The 12130-nt window shown below is 46.2% G+C and overlaps 1 long non-coding RNA gene across 1 annotated transcript; it reads left to right on the forward strand.

The window, feature by feature from the left end:
• The first annotated feature begins 6290 nt into the window (after nt 1–6290).
• On the forward strand, nt 6291–8059 carry LOC116095668. The gene is made up of 2 exons (XR_004120679.1): nt 6291–6388; nt 7856–8059. It is a non-coding gene; the product is annotated as an uncharacterized LOC116095668 (long non-coding RNA).
• Nucleotides 8060–12130: the final 4071 nt, after the last annotated feature.

Raw genomic sequence — 12130 nt, forward strand, 5'->3', positions numbered from 1 at the left:
GAGGAGGAGGAGGAGGAGGAGGAGAAGTTATTGTCAAGTGTCTTCCTCAATTCTCATTATTTTGAGGCACAGTCTCTCACTTGAGCCCAGAGCTGACCCATTTGACTGGTCTAGCTTGCATGCTCCACAGATCCCATCTCTACCTCTCAAGTCTAAGATTACAGGAGAACCACAATATCCACTATGTTTTTTCAGGTTCCCTCCGCCCCATGGGTGCTGGGAAGGCAGACATGGGTCTCATGCTTACATACCTGCATGCTTGTGTGGCAAGAATTCACTGTACCATCTTACTAGACCCTTGGTGACCTTTTTTTTTTTTTTTTTTCAAAAAAAAAAATTTACTTATTCATTTTCTGTATATGAGTACATTGTAGATGTCTTCAGACACACCAGAAGAGAGCATCATATCCCATTACTGAAGGTTGTGAGCCACCATGTGGTTGCTGGGAATTGAACTCAGGACCTCTGGAAGAGCAGTCAGTGTTCTTAAGTGCTGAGCCATCTCTCCAGCCCCTGACGGTTTTGTTTTTTGTTTTGTTTTGTTTTTTTGTTTTTCATTTTAAAGATACCACACACACACACACACACACACACACACACACACACACACACACACACCTTGGACTGAAGAAACCATCAGAAGGTTGAGATGCAGCAGACAATGGCTTGAGGTGTGGGGGAGGCAGCTTCTACTAAGAGAGAGAGAATCCCTGATATTCTTTTCTGAGTGTACTCCCAAGAACAGCCACAAAGCCAGCTCTTCCCAACATGGCCTCTAGGGGCCCAGGCAGAGATAGCTGCTTCTAGGCAATGAGATCCCTTGTTCTTCCCTCTCAGTTCTTCCCTCTCAGTGGTCCCTCCCAGCCAGGACCTTCATTGCCTGACTCTTGCCTGTGCTTATCTCTATACCTTGAGTGTGTTGGGCCAGCCCCTTGGTGAGTCCCAGACTAAAGTCACGAGCAGGAAACTTTGTTAGCCACAGACTCACAATTGTCTCCCCTGGCTGCCTTCCCACCTGTATCCCCAGACACACACACACACACACACACACACACACACACACACACACACACCATGCATATCTTGGGCTACACTGGTCGTTTATGCTCGGAAGGTGGAGTATTTACCCCCCAAATGCTATCTCCATCCTCATCTCCTTATGAAGCAGGGTCTCCCTCGCTCAGGGGCACAGATCTTCCCACTTCTGGGCTTCAAAGAGGACCCAGCCAACTGGGGGGAGGTTGCTAGGAGGCATTCAAAAGCTCTCTCCTGAGTTGTCTTTTCCTGGTCTCTAAAAGACAGCTGTTTGGCCAGTATTTATTGCTAAATCATTACCTAAGAGCCTCTGCTGGGCTGGCCCCTAAGGAATAGATTACTGTACATTGTATATAGTTGTGTTATAAGGCTTTTAAATGAATGATCAGTAGATACCTTTTAAGGAGAAATAAATTAATAAGGAGACAGAGTTCAGTGGGTAAAGTGTTTGCCACAGGAGCTTGAACACTAGAATCCAGATCCTTAGCACCCACAAAAGGCTTTGTGGGTGTGGTAGCCAATCTGTTCTCCCAGCATGTGAGGGGTGGGAACAACAGAGCCCTGGGGCAAGATAGCTAGCCAGATAGTCCAATCTAGTGAAGAATGGCTGAGGAAAACACATCCTATATCCACCTTGGGCCTTTACACCTCCAACACACATTCAAATACACATGCGTATGCGTGTGAAAGAGCGCCAAACACTCTTAACTAATGCTAAGACATCTCTCCAGCCCCTTATTTCAAACTCTTTCACTTTATCATTAAACTAAATGTCTTTGCCCGAGAGCTACAGTTCTCACTCATGCAATTTCTTCCCAAGGACAACTGCTTTGAGTTTGATGTTTCTCTAGACTATTTTCTGCCTTAGTATGAAAAATAACACCGAGGATTTCAGTGAAGCCTCAGATCTGTGGGCTCCATATCCTGGGGTTTACTCAACCAGGGATCAGACATGTTCTAGAAAGCAAACAAGAAAAAAAAAACATTGAATGTGCATAGTGAACATATACAGACCTTTTTTCTCGACATTATTGTTTATTCTCTAAACTCATAAAGGTATTAGAAGTATCATATAAAGATGGCTCAAAGTCTATAAGCAAATGTATGTGTTACCCAAAAGCATTATATACTCTTTTACATAAGGTAACTAGGATGTGCATGGTTTAAGTATACTGAAAAGCAGGGGTCCTGAATGTGAGCATCCATGCGTTTGAATATCTACAGAACCGGGCTCCGGGAGCTACTTCCAGGAGATGCTGAAGGGAGACTGTGTTTCATATGCATGCATCTTCACTCATACCCAAAGAGCAGAAGCATGCCCTGCCTCGGCAGCACTGTCTTTGAACTGGGAACATCCATGTGTTTCTGAGCTCCGTTCTACCTGACTGCCCTTTCACTTGCTGTGCGGAGTTGTGTACTTGTCCCAAGGTCTATCCCTTTCTTCCCCCATTTCTCATTTGTGGACTTTTGGGGATATGCAATGCTCCATCTCTTGCACCGCCAAACACAGTCTTGTCAAAGGCACAGGAGACAGTTTCCCTAAGTGGTAAACCTAGAGAGTAGGACTGCTGGAGGAAGGTGGTGACATTTTCATATTCACTGGGTCCTGTACAGTGAACTCTAGACTCCCAGGACCACATCTGCAGTGTCATTTCATTTCTGTATTTCCTTTTATAACTACTCTTTTCTCCTTTCCCTCTTCTGCTTTAAATTTTTAAAAATTTCATTTTTTAAATGTATTATTTATCATTATTTTATGCTCGTTGGTGTCTTGCCTGAATTTATGTCTGTGTGAGGGTATAGGAACCCCTGGGACTAGAGTTACAGACAGTTGTGAGTTGCCATGTGGATGCTGGGAATTGAGCAAAATTGAACTCAGGACCTCTGGAAGAGCAGCTAGCACTCTTAACCGCTGAGCCATTTCTCTAGCCCTTAAGCTTTCTTTTAGGGACAGTGTCTTATGCAGGCCAGGCTGGCCTGAAGCTTATTGTGTAGCTAAGGATGACCCTGAAGTCCCATGCTACCTCTACTCCTTGGTGCTCGGATTATAGGTGTTTACCGGGTGTCCATTCATGCCGTGTTAGGGATGGGACCAGCATTTGATGAGTGCTGGCATGTCTGCTATCAACTGAGTTATATCTCCAGTCCTTTTTTATCTTTTATTATTTATTTAGTTATTTATTTTCTGGTGCTTGGACTAGACCCAGGCTCTGTAAACTCTAGAAAAGGACCTGAGTCACACCTCCAGCCCTGCCCCCTTTACTAATTCTGCATTCCTCCAGAATGCTCTCAATTCTGCATCACTCCCCGGACCCCCTCCCTAGCCTGACCCCTCTCATCTGAAGTCTGAGAGAGCCCTTCCCAGGATCAGCCCTCCTGCCTTCACTCCTCTAACTCCACACCCACTTCTTTCCCCCATCTCCATCTCTACAAAGCCACCAACACCCTCTATCTCTGAGGGACATGGGAGATGCTGGTCCGTCCCATCCATGGGCCACAGGTTTCTAGGTACAGGCACTACACATACAAGCAATGGCTTGTCTCTACCTTTACATACACTATCGATTCTGGCCTCAGTTTCCCTGCCTTGCTCTATAAATGGTTTGTCTACTCTGCTGTGCTTCTTGTGTTTCCGGAGTCTGTAGCTGGTCTGAGTACAATTTCTTTCATATTCTCTTGATCACTTGCTCATTGGATCTTGGGGCTAGAGGGTAGAGTGAATTGTTTTATTTAGATCTTGCCATATAATGCTCCCCTCACGCTCTCTCCCCTTTCTCTTTTTGTCTCTGCCTCTGTCTCTCTGTCTCTCTCTTTTTCTATGTGTGTGTGTGTGTGTGTGTGTGTGTGTTTAACTTGAGCTCCAGTTCCTGCATTAACGTTAAATATGCACTCTACCACTGAGCTATGGTAAATATGTTAAATATGTACTCCCCACAAGTCTATTTTCTCTCAGACTCTGTTCCCCATCCCACCCCAACTAGGATCCTCACCGCTGCAATCTATCCATTCTTGTAAATAAGTCTGGTGTGGCTTATGGGTGTTGGAGTGTCTCAGTAGTAGGCTGTGGACCACCCGCTACCGGGTACATGTGTGCCTAGTTCCGTAACACTGCCCGATTCCTCTGTGCCGCCCACGCAGTCACACCCTACCAGCAGGGCCAGTGAGTTCCTATTTTGGCACGTTTTCCCCTGAACTCCCTCCCTATTAGCCAACTTTCTGACTCGGGCCAGTTTGGTGGGTGTGGAGTGCAAGCCGCTGGTACCTCATTTGCATTTCTCTGAAGTTCGCGGGTCTAAGCACCTCTTCACTGCTGCTGAGTCATCCGGGTTTCCCCTTCTCTGAACTGCTTTTCAACATCCTTTCATCCGATCGTTATTATTTCCTGCCTTCTTGTAGATCTGCTCTAATTCTTTGTATCTTCTAGATATTTATCCCTCGTCATTTTCAGATATCATAAAGACCTCCTCCATTCTGGTATGTGCGTGCTGTCTTTATTCGGGCTTTCCCCTCGTTGTTTAAACATTCCTTAACCGGACGGCTGATACGGCTCTAGAAGTAAGAGGTATGTGCCATTAAGTCTGACTGCCTGATTTGGATCGCCAGGAATCACAGGGTGGAAAGAACCAACTCGTGAAAGTTGTTCATGTACATGTTTCTCCCCCCACCCCCAATCCACACACCAATCTAAATACATACATACATGTAATTTTTAAAAATACTTATTAAAGCTCTATTTAAAAAGTCTCTTGTTTGGTGTGTGAGTGCTTGCATGTGTTTTATTTTATGGGTTTTTTTGTTTGTTTGTTTTGTTTTTTGAGACAGGGTTTCCTTGTGTAGCCCTGGCTGTCCTGGAACTCATTCTGTAGACCTGACTAGCCTCCAACTCAGAGAGCTACCTGCCTCTGCCTCCTGAGTGCTGGGATTAACGCTTGCACCACCATGGCCAGGCCAAAAAAAAAAAAATTCCTTAATTTTAATGTAACAAAAATCATCAATATTCTCCATTAGATCATAGTTGAAAGGGCCTTCCTTACCCGGAAGTCATGGAGATGCTTTTCTTTATCTTTTCCTTTTCTTGGCTCAATAATCTTAGCTATCACAGCTGGGCCAATCAAAGACCTGAGCTATATGCAATATATATGGTGTAAAGACCCAACTTTATTTCTGTCTGCCTGTCTTTCTTATACTACCAAACAAACATTCCATTCTTCCGTCATTGACTGCAAGTGTGTGAGTCAGTTGCTAGAAGAGCTCATCTCCTCTTTCAGTGTTATTTCTAGACCTGTTCCACATTGTTGTTGGTAGACCCTTGAAGAATGTTTAGTTGACAAGGTGAATTCTCTTTGTTTGCTACTCTTTTTCATAATTGGCTTAAGGGAAGATTGCTCCCTCCAGTAAAATAATGATGATGATGATGATGATGATGATGATGATGATAATGGCTGATGAGAGGGTTTCCTGGGTAAGAGTGATTGCTGCACAAGCAGGAAGATTTGAGTTCAAGTCCCAAGCACCCAAGAAACAGGTTTGGTCAAACATTCCAGTAACCCTTGTGCTCTAGATAGCTGAGACATTAGTAGTTTGGGGGCTTGCTGGCTGCTAACCCAGCTCCAGATTTGGTGAGAGACCCTGTCTCAAGGGGAGAAGACAGAGAATGACAAAGCAGGACACCTCGTGTCCTCACCTGTCCCCGTACATGTACACGTGGACATATGCACTATCACCCCTCCATTGCCCCACCCCCAACATGTTCTCAGACACCAGCTGAGAGTTCCTGGCCAGTGAAATGACTCTGCAGGTAAAGGCACCTTCTGCCATGCCTAATGACCTCAATTCTGTCCCCAGGAAGTTACACCATGGGTTGAAAGAACCAGCTCTGTCAAGATGTCCCCTGAGTTCCATACAGAAGCACCGTGTCATGTGTGCTTACACACACACACACACACACACACACACACACACACACACACACAGATAATACATAAATGTAGAAATGTCTGAATGAAGATTTCACTGAACTGACAGGTGAGTTTGGGGGGGAGTGGATTTACTCCATCCATGATCATTGGGGCCAAATGGTCACACCTCCTGCTGACAAATTCTTTCACATCCAGGTTCCCAGGTGATATCTGCAGCAACTCCAGAACAGTCCAATGGCAGGGCTTTATGATCTCATCTTTTGTTTTAACCAACTCCCACGAGTCCTCACAGGCAGGAGAACATGGAATTCTGATGCAGAGAAATTCTCATTGTAACCCCAACTCTGTGCAGTACAGTTTACCTGGCAGTGGTTGCTTCTTATGCTGTACCAGGCACTCCAAAGAGGCTCTAGTTCACAGGCAGAGAACTTAAGGTACTTCAGGACACCTGACCTTATGGGATATAGAACATATGGGATGTAGAACTCAGACATCAGAGCAAAATAGCCACCATGTTCATCAAATTAGCTATCTGTCTTGTTGACTGTGGACATCCCTTCATAGACAGAGGGAGTGAGGAGGATCACTGGACCCTCATTTGAGTTTCCAGCCACCAAATTCTGCCATAAGTTCATGTGCCTGTGGTCTCAGGAGATGCTGGAGTACACAGACTGGAGAGTGATAATTAAGAGGGGCTGTATCTATGGCTTACAGAGAAGCCGCCATCCATGTGGCTCCTCCCTCTGTGGCTTACAGAGAAGCCGCCATCCATGTGGCTCCTCCCTCTGTGGCTTATAGAGAAGCCACCATCATTGTGGCATGAACGTTTCCAGAGTGGAAGCTTTGGGGTCATCTAGGCTCCTGTAAGCAGCCCCTCATTCATGCTAGTAAGGAAGCCCAATAAACACAAGAGTTCTCCAATGTGAACTCTGGTAAAATCATACTTCCATTTGTTGACAGGACCTTGTAAGGAAAGGGTAGACATTGTTTCTGTTTCCTTCTGGGAAGAAATTCTCAAAACAGTATATGGCACCTTCCGGGAACAATGCCTTGGGAGAGGTTGAGTGACAGGACCATCTGGTTCTGTGGTCACTGATTTTTTTTTTTATCAACCCCAGCATGCTTCACTTCTCCCAGGGCCTCCACTTCCCAATCTGCAGTCTGAGAAGGAAACATTACGGGGCCTCGGAGGAGTTATGAAGCCGTTGTGTAGCTCAGTTCAGCCCACCCTTGCTCCACTTCTCCAGGAGCCAGCTATATGATCAAGAGGCAGCATGGAGTGTCTGCATTTCTAAGTTGCAGAGCCTTCAGCTTAGAGCGAGAGTAGACAGAAGATGAAGGGGATGGCGGGGGTGATGGGCATGGGCTCAGTTCTCTCAGACTGGACACAGGACAGCTCTAGTTCCATTTCAGGAGTCAGCAATCAGCCTCCCCTCTCTGTTTTCTGAGAGGCTTGGCTCCTGAGAGTGAACCAGAACCTGTGCTCCTTAGCAAGGAGCGAGGTAAGCACACAGTCTCCATGTCACCGACTGCAATTTCCCCAAGCATTTCTCCCTTCCTATATTCAGAAGAGAAAAGAAAGAAAAGATTTTCCCTGGGTTGAGTTTCTCAATCTTCACTTGGTCATATGTTTATGAGTCTGTACCTTGTAGCAACCTTGGAATACAGTGACTCAGTGTGGACCGGCTCCTTGCAGACATCCCAAGGAAGGAACAAAAGTGATTCTGACTTCTCAAGGGGGTAGTGACTATGCCGTGTCTAATTGGTCCCCAGGGAGAAGTCTGTCTTCAGCATCCCCTCCCTCATCCCCAGGCCTGTTCTGCTTGCCCTGAAGACTCAACATATATTGAGCATCAGTTGTATACCAGGCAGAATAACTGTGTCCCTTTGTCCTCTTTCAGATGAAATACATCCCCATATCCCCATATCCCAAAGGAGAACCCAGGAACCTTTAGTTTCAAGAGCGACATGGTATTTCAGTTGCTGAGGAGCTTCTCAATGAGCCAATTTTAGGAGATACAGTTGCATACATGCATGAAAATACAATGAAACTCAATATTTTGTGCACTAACTAAAATAAATAATGAAATTACGGGAAGAAACTATTTTAGGTAGCAGGATTAACAATTTAGACATAACCTAGATTTGGGATTAAGCCCTAAATCAAGTCGTTTACTGGTGTGTGACTTTGACCATTGGCAGATCTCTTCATCTTCCTCAGCCCTGCCCCCACTTCCCTCAACTGCCAAACAGGGGCAGCAGGCCTCTGGGTGCTCAGCAAATGCAGACTCAGAAAGGCTGGAGATGGATCTCGGTTGGCAGAGTGCTTGCCTGGAATGCATGCAGCCCTGGGTTCTGTTCCTAACAACACATATACCAGGTGTGGTGTATAGGTACATGCCTATAATCCCTGCTATAAAAAGTAAGTAAATAAATGCAGACTCAGAACATGACTGTGTAGGGAAGGGTTTCCTGAAATGCCAGCTGTGCTTTCCCCTGCAGGCTAGAAGGAAACCCCCTGGTGCCAATGTCTCCGGCCCCTCCTGAGGCCAGTACAGCTTCCAGCTCACTGCCCGCACAGCACCCCTGCCTCTCTTCTTGGCGCATGTGAGACATCCTCTCACTCCTTTCCCTTCGTAACCAGGACAAGCACATGCAGTGGGGCGTTGTGTGTGCCAGACTCACACACTGCTCATTGTTTGTCATTCTGCCAACCATTCACTTTGTCCTACCACCCTATCACCCCTTCTTCAGATTACCCTCCTGTGATGGTTAATAGTGACCATCAACTTGACAGGACCTAGCACCATCTAGGTGGCACGCCTCTTGAGAGAGCCTGTGAGGGAGTTTCTAGATTGGGTTAATGAGGTAGGGAGCACCCTCCCTAATATGGGGGCAGATCCATTCCAAAGGCTGGGGTCCTGGATTGAATAAAAAGGGGAAGGTAAGAAGAGCACCAGATTTCATCTGTTTCTTGGTTCATCCGTTTTTTGACTGCAGATTCCATGTGAGCAGCGACTTCACACATCTATCTCCATGGCTTCCTCACTGAGAGCCAAGGTAAATCCCTTCTTCCTGAAGGTGCTTTGGTCAAGTATTGTGTCACAGCAATGGGAAAAGTAACTAAAACACGTCCCCATATCTTGGGCCACATCCTCAAGTCCTTCTGTGACCTTGACTCCCCTGAGGTTCCCCCCGCCCCACACCACATACTTTATCTTTCAGTTGCATCATATAAGGTTATCTCAGATTTTTGGAGGTCCATGAGGGCTCTCAGCATCCTGACCCTGAAGTTTGGGCTTGAGAAATATTTATTTAACAAAATAAGATATGCCCATCCTTACTGTACCCTTCCTGGTATGGGCAGGCTTATTAGAATTACTCTACAGAGGAAGGAGTGGAGCCCACGCCTTCTGTGGGTGCCATCTACTTGACTATAAAGCTCCAAGTCCAGTAAGGCCATAGCCCAACTGCGGGCTTCCCTTCCCAGGTGGTCTTTGACACTCAAAGAGCTGTCTTGCATACCCAGCCACTATCTATCCCTCATCCTTACAGTGCTCCTCAACACCCAGTACCTTGCCTCACAGTGCTCCCTACCCGATACATGATAGGTGTGGTAGTTTGAGCACCTGAATGAGCCAATGAATAGTGGTTTGAATGAGAATGTGATTCCCTATACACTCATATATTTGCATGCTTCATCCCTAGTTGAAGAACTGTTCAGAAAGATTAGAAAGTAAGGTCTTATTGGAGGAGGCATGTCCCCAGTGTCTCTGTCTTTTTGTTGCCTGTGGATCAAGATGTAAAGCCCTCAGCTACTTCTCCAGCACCCTGCCTGCCTGCTACCATACTTCCTGCCATGATGATAATGGACTAAAACCTCTGAAATTGTTAAGTGAGCCCCTAGTTAAACACTTCCTTTTGTAGGAGTTGCCTTGGTCATGGTGTCTCTCCACAGCAATAGAACAGTGACTATGAATCAATCCTTCTTCTCAGGAGTTGCCTTGGTCATGGTGTCTCTCCACAGCAATAGAACAGTGACTATGAATCAATCCTTCTTCTCAGACAGAGATCATTTTTTTTTCTGGGCTTTCGAGAGTTGGCATCCGTTCCTCAAGCCGTGAGTGTATGGGAGCTGTATGATCTGGAAAATCTTCTGGAAGGGGAAGGCATAGGTGAGCAAATGAAGCTCAGGATGTCAGCACTAAGCAGACACTTCACGCTGGGGGTTATCTTCCATGCTGGTGACTTAAAGGGCCCCAGACACAGTTAAGACAGAGAGCTATGGAAACTAACAGGCATGTTTGAGGAGGGCCAGCCTAGTAGACTGTGGCCCTAGGGAGCTAGTGAAGGTTCCATGCACTTGGCCAGCACTTGGCTTTGGAAAGGACGTGGAAGCCAGGAGGCAACCCTTGTCTGGGTGTTTTCTGAGCAGCTGGATGCCAGAATGTGTTGTCCAGGGCTTAGCATTCCTATTGTGATCAGGCAAACCAGGCAGTGTAGCGCGTGACTTAGATACCTGTAGCCAATTCTACAACAGTAGTAAAAGTGTCAAATAAGATAAAGCAGCAACTGAAAAACCCAGAAGTGACCTGAGCCACAGTTGATCACAGCCAAGTGGCTGGGAACTGGAGTCCTGGCCAGGTGACCTGGGTTCGAATCCTGTCTGCATCATTTAGTAGCTGTGTATCATTGGCCAAGTGACTTAACTTCTATTGTGAGCATTAGTTTCCTCACCAGCAACATAGGAATATCCGTAGCCACCACTCCCAAGCATCCTGTGAGGAGGTTTGTGGCAGAGAGTACAAGAAGCCTCAGAGGGAGTTAGTTCTATCTCTCCTCAGAACATGTATGAATTGCTGGAGGGCAGGAGTGAGGCTCCTTTGACCCGGAAAGGCCAAACGGCATTCAGGGAAATCCGATGACTGACCCTGGTCCATAGGGCACTGGTTCATCTTGTGAATGTCCAGAATTTGCTGAGGGTCTCTGTGTCCAGGGTGGGGCCTTCCCTGCTGTGTGTTGAAGCTCCTGGCATTTCCCAAGCTAGCAAATAAAAACCACGACCTGTGACATCCTGCTCTTGAGTAATCTGTCTGCAACTCTGGCTTCCTGATCAGGCTCTTTGTAGTTTGACCAGCCAGGGGTTACAGGAGATGGGGTCCAACCCTAGAAGGTGCCAGATCCTGTCCCTTGCTCACAAGTCCAGGCAGGAGTTCTGAGAGCCTCAGTTTCCCCCTATGAAAAGAAACTAACTGGAGCCACCAATGTTCTCGAGTTGGACCAGGGAGTATGAAGCCCATCCCTGCCCTTTCGTGTGTGCATTGGCCCTCGGGTGCTCAAGCCATCCCTGAGGACTACAGAGCACATGCTTGAGACAGAAAGACTTGAATCCAGAGCTGGAGGCCTTTGCCACACAGTGAGGGGAATACAGTACAGATCTCCAGAAACCCAAATAAATGTTGGGCAAAGCGTGGGGGAAAGTATAAACCCACCTGTAATTTCAGCCTTGGAATACAGATCCCTAGAGCAAGCTGGGTAGCAAGATTAGCCACAGCAGTGAGATCTGGGCTTGACTGAGAGACCTTGCCTCAAAGAACAAAAGGGAAGAACCACAGAGGATGATTCTTCAATCTCAGGAATTCAAGAGCTCACATGTGTACACACACACACACACACACACACACACACACACACACACACACACACCATACATACATACAAAAGCCTAAAAGTAGTTAAGGGAAATTGGTTTATGAATAGGCATGACACACAGGAGGTTCTCAAAAGTCTTCCTGTACCCCTAGAGGCTAGGCTCTGAATCAACTTGCTAGCGATAGGGCAAACAAGATGCATGCCACATTAGAAGACCACAGGACTTGTGATCCCAACATGGACACTTGAGTCTATGAATTCAAGACTAACTTGGGCAGCATTACACTACCTTATCTAAAAAAGAAAGAAAAGTAGCTGGCAAGAATTATAAATATATGTGTTTACATTTATTTATTTTGAATGGTGTATGTGTGTGTGTGTGTGTGTGTGTGTGTGTGTGTGTGTGTGTAAGAGGAATTGGTTCTCCTCTACTATATAGATCCTAGGTATTGAATTCAAGTTACCAGGCTTGGAAGCAAGCACCTTTAGTCTCTGATCCACTTCTCTGGATCTACAAGATCCAA

This window comes from Mastomys coucha, unplaced genomic scaffold (assembly GCF_008632895.1).
Source record: "Mastomys coucha isolate ucsf_1 unplaced genomic scaffold, UCSF_Mcou_1 pScaffold18, whole genome shotgun sequence".
Classification (NCBI taxonomy): domain Eukaryota; kingdom Metazoa; phylum Chordata; class Mammalia; order Rodentia; family Muridae; genus Mastomys; species Mastomys coucha.